Source organism: Tursiops truncatus, chromosome X, assembly GCF_011762595.2.
Source record: "Tursiops truncatus isolate mTurTru1 chromosome X, mTurTru1.mat.Y, whole genome shotgun sequence".
Taxonomy (NCBI): Eukaryota; Metazoa; Chordata; class Mammalia; order Artiodactyla; family Delphinidae; genus Tursiops; species Tursiops truncatus.
Genome location: NC_047055.1, coordinates 62,020,211 through 62,029,134, shown reverse-complemented (window position 1 = coordinate 62,029,134; position 8,924 = coordinate 62,020,211). Strand labels below are relative to the sequence as shown.

At 39.2% G+C, this 8,924-nt stretch overlaps 1 pseudogene; it reads right to left on the bottom strand.

The window, feature by feature from the left end:
• Nucleotides 1–1,358: 1,358 nt before the first annotated feature.
• LOC101330485 (serine/threonine-protein phosphatase PP1-beta catalytic subunit pseudogene) lies at nt 1,359–2,313 on the bottom strand (annotated as a pseudogene).
• Between the last annotated feature and the right edge of the window lie 6,611 nt (nt 2,314–8,924).

Genomic DNA, 8,924 nt, shown 5'->3' with positions numbered 1-8,924 from the left:
TTCCATCCCCTCACTTTCAGTCTGTATGTGTCCCCAGGTCTGAAGTGGGTGTCTTTTAGACAGCATATATACAGGTCTTGTTTTTGTATCCATTCAGCCAGTCTGTGTCATTTGGTTGGAGCATTTAATCCATTTACATTTAAGGTAATTATTGATATTTATGTTCTGATTACCATTTTCTTAATTGTTCTGAGTTTGTTTTTGTAGGTGTTTTTCGTCTCTTGTGTTTCCCGCCTAGAGAAGTTCCTTTAGTATTTGTTGAATGTTGGTTTGGTGGTGCTGAATTCTCTTAGGTTTTGCTTGTCTGTTTAGCTTTTGATTTCTCCATTGAATCTGAATGAGATCCTTGCTGGATAGAGTATTCTTGGTTTTAGTATTTTTCCCTTTCATGACTTTAAGTATATCCTGCCACTCCTTTCTGTCTTGCAGAGTTTCTGCTAAAAAATCAGCTGATAAGCTTCTGGATATTTCATTGTATATCATTTGTTGTTTTCCCCTTGCTGCTTTTAATACATTTTCTTTGTAGTTAATTTTTGTTAGCTTTATTAATATGTGTCTCAGAGTGTATCTCCTTGGGTTTATCCTGTATGGTATTCTCTGTGCTTCCTGGAATTGGGTGATGATTTCCTTCCCCATGTTAGGGAAGTTTTCAACTATAATCTATTCAAATATTTTCTCAGACTCTTTCTCTTTCTCTTCTCCTCAGACCCTTATAATTCAAATGATTTTGTGTTTAATGTTGTCCCAGAAGTCTCTGAGACTGTCCTCGTGTCTTTCATTCTCTTTTTCTTTGTTCTGCTCCATGGTAGCTATATCCACCATTCTATCTTCCATCTCACTTATCTGTTCTTCTGCCTCAGTTATTCTGCTATTTGTTCCTTCTAGTGTATTTATCACTTCAGTTATTGTGTTGTTCATCACTAATTGTTTGTTCTTTATTTCTTCTAGGCCCTTGTTAAACATTTCATGTATCTTCTCAATCTGTGCCTCCATTCTATTTCTGAGATCTTAGGTCATCTTTAGTATCATTACTGTAAATTCTTTTTCAGGTAGATTGCCTATTTACTCTTCATTTATTTGGTCTTGTGGATTTTTAGCATGCTCCTTCATCTGCAACATATTTCTCTGTCATCTCATTTTGTCTAATTTACTGTGCTTGTGGTCTCCTTTCTGCAGGCTGCAGGGTTGTAGTTCCTTTTGCTTCTGTTTTCTGCCCCCTGGTGGATGATCATAAAGGGTGTCAAATGGCTTGATGGTTTTACAGTGCTCACTTATATATTATGAAGTATGTCCTTAACAAATCTGATGGTTTCTTTACAGAGTTCCTTTCTTCACCTTTTATTCAATGGATTAGCTGTTCAAGGTGGAGTGACAGGATGTCCTGAACTCAGTCTGCCATATTGGTTCTTAGCTTTCTTTTCCGATGACTTCAATATCTAAAATGAACACATCAAAGTTTCATCCACACTTATCATTCCACCAGCATCATCAAACTCGCCAAAGTAATTTGGGGCTGAAAATATGGTTACCAATTATCACTTAGCAAGGATTTCATATCCATCTTCCACCACCTGATGAGCTTGACAAATGAAGTCTAAATCATGATGATTCAGAAATTTACCAATAACAGCAGCTCTAAAGTGAAGGAAACACCACGACCATTTTCTTCCCAAACTTGTACTTCCTTGTCTGGGTCAGACCACAACAAATCACAGAGCAAACCTGTATCGGAGACTTCAGTGGGTCTCATAATTCTCCTAATCTTCTCTATAGATCACAGGTCTGGTAACAGTCCTCCAAGACAACAGAAAATCTTCTCACCCACAATGGCAGCTGTAGGCAGACAGTTGAAGCAATCAGTTAAGGTCTTCCACAATTTAATATTAAACCTTCTTTTGCATTACTCATAGAATCTATAAATGCAATTGACCCTAGCACAGTCATGGTTTCCTCTTAAGAGAAAGAAATTCCCTTGATATTTGATTTTATAAGCCAATAGCAAACAAATGGTTTCCAAAGACTTCTTTCCTCTGTCTACATAATCTTCTAAGAAAAGATAGTTGGCTCCTGGGGGAAAGCATCTGTATTCAAATATTCACAGCAAATCTGTATACTGTCCATGAATACCTCCACAAATTTTCAGTGGCCCTTCCAATTCCAAAATAATAGGCTGGCTGAGAAAGTTCTCCAGAGATTTGATACATAAGCCCTGAACTTCTGCTTCAGTCATCTGCACAAAATTCCTGGACAACATCCTTACACCTCTAGCAGTCTGGTGATAAGACTGTCCACATTCAGTTCCCCATCTGCCATCTTGTTGGCACCAGATGCTCCATCCTGGGAAACAAGGTTTTCTCAGGTGCGAGGGCTGTGGCAACAGCTTGGCATTCCCTCATCTATGAGTCATGCAGCGTTTTGACCCCGGTTCCAAATCCTCCTTCCCCCATGCCCTCCCCCTCCCCCCTCCCCCCTAAGTAGTGGAGGGCCCACACACTCGAAGGCACCCACAATAAAGAAAGAAAGAAAGAAAGAAAGAAAGAAAGAAAGAAAGAAAGAAAGAAAGAAAGAAAGAAAGAAAGAAGTGGAGCTTCCACGAACTGGGCCATGTCAGACCCAGCAGCCCTAAACATTCTTGTATATATCTTTTGGTACACAAATATACACAATGCTGTACATTCTATACACAATACTGTAGATGTGGAATTATTTAACCAAAGGAATGTGCTAATTTATACTTTGTACATGAGTGAAGGAGATTATTTGTCTCTCAGTATTGTCACCAGCACCTAGTGTCACGAATCATTTGCATTTTAGTATTTCAGGTGGGTTTGTTGCAGTTTTTCATTGTGGTTTTAATTTGCATCTCCCTGATGACTAATGAAGTTGATTATCTTTTTTTTTTTTTTTTTTTTTTTTGTGGTTCTCTGTCCTCTCACTGTTGCAGTCTCTCCCGCCATGGAGTACAGGCTCCGGATGTGCAGGCTCAGTGGCCATGGCTCATGGGCCCAGCTGCTCTGTGGCATGTGGGATCTTCCCATACCGGGGCATGAACCCATGTCCCCTGCATCAGCAGGCAGACTCTCAACAACTGCGTCACCAGGGAAGCCCTGATTTTCTTTTTATATGCTTAAGGCTATATTGATATCCTCTTTTGTGAAGTGTTTGTTCAAATCTCTTACCCATTTTTCCATGGCTGTCTTTTTTATTTTTATTTTTTTAATTTACTTGTAAGAATGTTATATATAGTAAGAATATGAGGTCTTTGTCATATATATGTATTACAAATATCTTCTCATGCTCTGTGACTTTCTTTTTGATATTTTAAGAGTCATTTGATGAAAAGGTCTTAATTTTAATCAAGTCTAATTTATCAATCTTTTCCTTTATAGTTAGTACTTTCTGTTCTAATTTAAGAATATTTTGTCTCTCTCAAAGTCTGTGAAGGCATTCTTCTATATTATTTTCTAAAGCTGTATAATTTACCTTTCAAACTTAGGGCTATGATTCATTTCAAACTACTTTTTTCCTGAATAATGTCAGTATTCAATTTCCCGTACAGATTTCTAATTGATCTAGGATCATTTATTGAAAAGATCCATTTCTTCCCACTGCATTACATTTGCTGACTAAAACATTATTCACAATCTAAAAATTGAGGGTAATGTTTTAATCAGCAGGAATTTTTAGGGCTTCAAGCCCAGGAGGAAGCATATCAAGTAACCCTGACAGAACGGCTCCAAGGAAGCAGGGTGGGGCTGGGGGAGCTAGGATATATAGGAGTTTTGCAACAAAGGGCAGGTAGTAGGAACATCAAAAGATTACTGTTAATTAAAGAAAGCCAGATATCCCAAGTTAAATAATTTAGCACCTTTTTAATGCTAAATACCAAAGGGAGGATGTATGGGAAGATGCAAGAGTTTGGGCTCACTGAAATCATTCTTTTGATATGCACCTCAGATATCTGGGGCCAATATCCTGTGTTTTCAGGATATTGAGTTTTCTCAGGGCTCACCGTAGGGTGTGGTTACAGTCTGATGGCTGTTAAATGACAGGTATTCTTTTCCTTCATGTGTTCCCTTAGGGCTCACCAGCTCACCATTTGCAGTGGCTGCAATCGCTGATGACTGTGACATCCTTTGTTTACTATGGCAGGCAGCATTCCATTTATCACATTCTCAAGTGGAGAATTTAAAGTTATCAGTGAGGGAGGGAGACGCAAGAGGGAAGAGATATGGGAACATATGTATATGTATAACTGATTCACTTTGTTATAAAGCAGAAACTAACACACCATTGTAAAGCAATTATACCCCAATAAAGATGTTAAAAAAATAAAGTTATCAGTGAGCATCCTTATGACAATTATTTTAAAATGTTCATTAATTAAATCTCCTCTCAGTTTCATTAATGTATTTTTCTGAGATCTTGTTCTTTTGTTTGAACCAAATTCCTCTGTTTCTCCAATTTTCTTGACATTCTGTGTTGATTTCTATGCATTGGATAAAACAGCCACCACTCCTAGTCTTGAAGGAGTGACCTTGTGTAAATGATGAAACATTATTCAACTTTGCCTTAGCTCTTGGTTGTCTCCCAAACCTTTGTGATTGTCCAAGCAACTTATTTTACTTTTAATATCTCCCAGTAGTTGTGGTTGTGACAATGTAACCAAGCAGCACCATATAGGGCCTTCCTGGGACAGGCCTTCCTGCATATCCTCTGCTTTAGCTCCTCTCTGAAGTACCTACATAGTATTTGATGCAAATTTCCTGAGTTTTTTGCAGATGTGAACCCCCCCACAAGGTAAGAACTACTTGATGACCATGAACACATAGTCCCAGGCCTCTTGGAGCCTAAAGGCTGATAATGTTAACTCCTGTGACACCACCCTGCTGCCTCACCATCAGCCAATCAGAGAATTGTGCATAAGCTGATCATGTATCCTGTGACCCACCCCCCTCCTGGCCTTTAAAAATGCTTTGCCAAGGGCTTCCCTTGTGGTGCAGTGGTTGAGAGTCCGCCTGCCAATGCAGGGGACATGGGTTCGTGCCCCGGTCCAGGAACATCCCACATGCCGCGGAGCGGCTAGGCCCGTGAGCCATGGCTGCTGAGCCTGCGCGTCCGGAGCCTGTGCTCCGCAACGGGAGAGGCCACAACAGTGAGAGGCCCGCGTACCACAAAAAAAAAAAAAAGCTTTGCCAAAACCCTTAGGGGAGCTCAAGGCTTTTCAGGGCATGAGCCACCTCATCTCCTTGCATGGCTTTGCAATAAACCTTTCTCTGCTCCAAACTCCGATGTTTCAATTTGTTTGGCCTCACAGTGCATCAGGCACACAAACTTGAATTAACAATTTTGGCGAAGCCAGCATAGGTGTCCACAACGGTGGCAGGTCGATCCTGGCCTGGGGAAGCCCCTTCCCTGAGCTGCCAGTGGCTGCTGGAGCCCATTTTGCTCTGGTGGTCTCAGAGGGACTGTCCCCAACAGGCGCTGGCCGCCCATGGCATGAGGTTGTTTGGAGCCAAGAAACGTTCAGAGCTGAGGTCCACATTCAGTGTCATTGGGTGAGTCACTTCAGCTTATGCAGGCTGGGAATTCTCTCCACTCCGTTTGGACTTCTTCCCTTCTGGAAAGTGAGCTACTTGAGGGTAAGTTGCTCCAGTGTGCACACCAGGAACATATTCCTTCAATTTGGGCTTTTCCTTTATGGGACAAGCCAATTTGTTTTGTTGGGATACCCTGTTGCAGATGGGAATTGTTGAACTCTACCTGATTTGGGAACTGGTTCATTTGCAAGAGCTGGGCTTGGTGGAGGCTTCCGTTTTGGAGTAAAAGGGGAATTCTGGACTACACCTCTTCTGACTTTCTGTCTGGGTGACCATAGCTTAGTTGTTGTTTGTGTTTTTGTGTGTATCATTTTGGCATGAGCCACCCATGGTCCATTCTTTTTTGGGAACCAGGCCACTTTGGACCCTCCATCTGGGAATGGAGGTGGAATTTCTGGGCTATGCCTCATTTGATTCTGTTAGTAGGACCATGTATTTGTTGTTTGTATGTGTGTTAGTACTTTCGTTGGCCAGCTGAGACGTCTTTGGTGAATAGTGGGACTTGTGTGTGATGAAACCAGAGTATCCTTCCCTATTGATTTGGTTTTGCCTGCAGTGGAGTGTTGATCAGGATTGTCTTCCTTTTGGGGGCTAGGGGGAACTGTGACCCTGAGAGACCAATTTGAATTGCTGTTTGCCATGAATAATTAAGTATGGATGATCAGAGCTCTGTTCCATCTTATAGTTTCCTGGGGTACTTCTGCAGACCTAAGAGATCTTTAGCTATGCTCCCTAAAAGAAAGAAAATGCCTCAATACTGCCTGAGATCTGGAGAGCAAAGGCCCCTAATGGCTTGGCTATTATATCAAAGTGGGTCTTTTGCAATTGCTTTTATCTTGAGGGTATGTGTGTGTATGTGAATGTGTATCTCAGTACCTGAGTCCAAATCCCTTTTTCTCTTCCTGGTTTTGCTGAAAAAGGTGCATGCAAATGTGAGTGGATGATATGTATTATTGTATTTGTTTGTTTAGACTGAGGTGGATATTTGGGGACTGGGAAAAAGAAAGTTCCCTGAAAATAGCCTGAGAAGGCTGGGTTTTGCTTAAGTAGTTAGAAGAGGAATTTGCGTTTCTCTTCCGGTGCCTTTGAGACATAAAAGATCTACCTGGGCTCTCTGAAGCTTATCTAATCAATCTGTGTTGCTTGGAACTGAAGAAAAAGGGGATGCAGGAATAACATTCATAACTGCCTGGAATGTTCCCTCAGCCAAACTTTAATTCATAAGCTATGTAAGGGTGTGAAGAAAATTACAGTATAACCTATTAATTATAAAAATGTGAAAGAGGTCCAACAGGGACAGGAGACTCTCTTCCAAAGGAGACTTAAGGGAGGCTTTTAGAAAGTATACTAATGTGGATCCCTCCTCCCGCAAGGAACAGGCCCTTTTGACTATGCATTTCATAGCCCAGTCTGCCCCAGACATCAGGCACAAAAATCAGAAAGAAACTACTGGTCCTCAGACACCAATGAATGATTTGTTCCAATTGGCTTATTTGGTTTTCAATAATACAGATATGGTTGAAAAGGTAGAATGCACCCAGATAAATATGCAAAAGGCCCAGATGATGGCAATGGCTTTGACCCCTCAGAGACCACCAAAGTGTAAACAAAGTTATCCAAGGAGAAACTTGCCTGTATCTTTGAGATGCAAATGTCCTATCTGGTCTTCTCTGCCATCCTTTTAAAATGCAAATTTTGAAAGAGGATAATTTAGAAATTGACTTGTCAAGGGTACATAAAAATCTTAAGTGCCTTTTTTTTGCAAATATTTAGACATCTACACAAGTAAGCTTGATTTGTTCCATCTGCCAGTAACTTAATTTTAATCCAACCTCTTTTGTAAACTGATGGGTTTTACATTGCTGTACCTGACTCAGGGCTGAAATTTTGAAATGGGAACTATGAGGTCTCTGCTTGTGTGTTTGTATGTGTCTTTGTCTTTGGATAATATTGCTTAGGTTAATTTGCAAATGAGCTCTATAATTGGCTTAAAGAAAAATAAGTGCTTACAAATCAAACAATTCTAAATACAAGAGAAATTAAATTAATCTCAGGTTCACGTGAACTGGGAAATATTCAGTATTAAATTAATATCTGGTATTAATGTTTGTTTGTTGATCCAATTAATATAGACATGTCTTTAGAGTCATCAACATTAAGTATAATATTTTACTATACCTAGGTTTAATAGAAGTTAAGTGAAATCTTGTTGTATCTGTTGCAAACTTGTCAGCAAGAAAAATAACTTGATATGATGAAACTTTAAAGTAGATGTAAATGAGATAAGAGCTTTATAAAACTCTAGAGGAATAATTATGTTCTGAAAATTATCTTAAATAGTCTATCCAGATTTTGGTAACTATTACGTGCCTCTTGGTTTTCACTAAAAATTAAGTTTTTTAAGAGTTGGGGATTCTAATTTAAACCTACTAAAAATTCTAACACATTCTACTATACAGTAGGAAAGTGGAATATATGTTTTGAGTAAAAAAGGAGTTTCATGCATGGTCAGGCCAAGATTAGATTACACTTAATTGAGTAAATGGGTTTTGTTATTAAAAGTAGACTGGTGCAGGACCATACTTGGTTCCTCTTTGCTAAGAGAGCGAGTTTACTTAGAATGCTGCATTTGATAACAGATTGTGTGAATTATCTTGCTTTTAACTAATCTGTGTTTTTAAATATTCTATATGACCAAATGTTTTTTAAAAACTTTTTGATATTTTTTATGAACTTCCTATCAAATTCTAATAAGTTCTTTTGACTTCAGCTAGCTTTGGGATGCTTCAGAGGGCCCCTGAGGCACCTCAGAAAAAAATATATATTAAACTGATTAGAATTGGTTGGTATGCTAAATTACATGGAAAGCATTGTCAAATGAGTGATAAGCCTCTTCGGATTATACAGTATGAATAAATGTTACTTTTATCATTCATAAGAAACTAAGCTGATGTTTTGCAAAATTGCCACATCTTCAAGAAGAGTCATAGAAAGGATGTTTTGACAAAAACAGGTTTATGATAACTTTTAAATCATACTGCTGAACTAGGTAAGATATTTTAAAAGTGTAATGGAAACTCTGATTTCATGAAACTGTTGGTAAAAGGATTAATTACATAGGACCGAGTAAACTGATGAATATGATTGCAATTTTTTTGTTTTTTCCTGAAATATTACTGGCTTTTAATCTGTGTTTTTACAAAGAGGTTTAATATTCCCTGCCCAAGGCTGATCAATTCCGTTCCACAATCACCCTCCCTTGCCCCTGCACAGCGCGGGAAGTAGCTAAGAGCAGTCGTCATCCCTTTCCTCACAAGATTATGG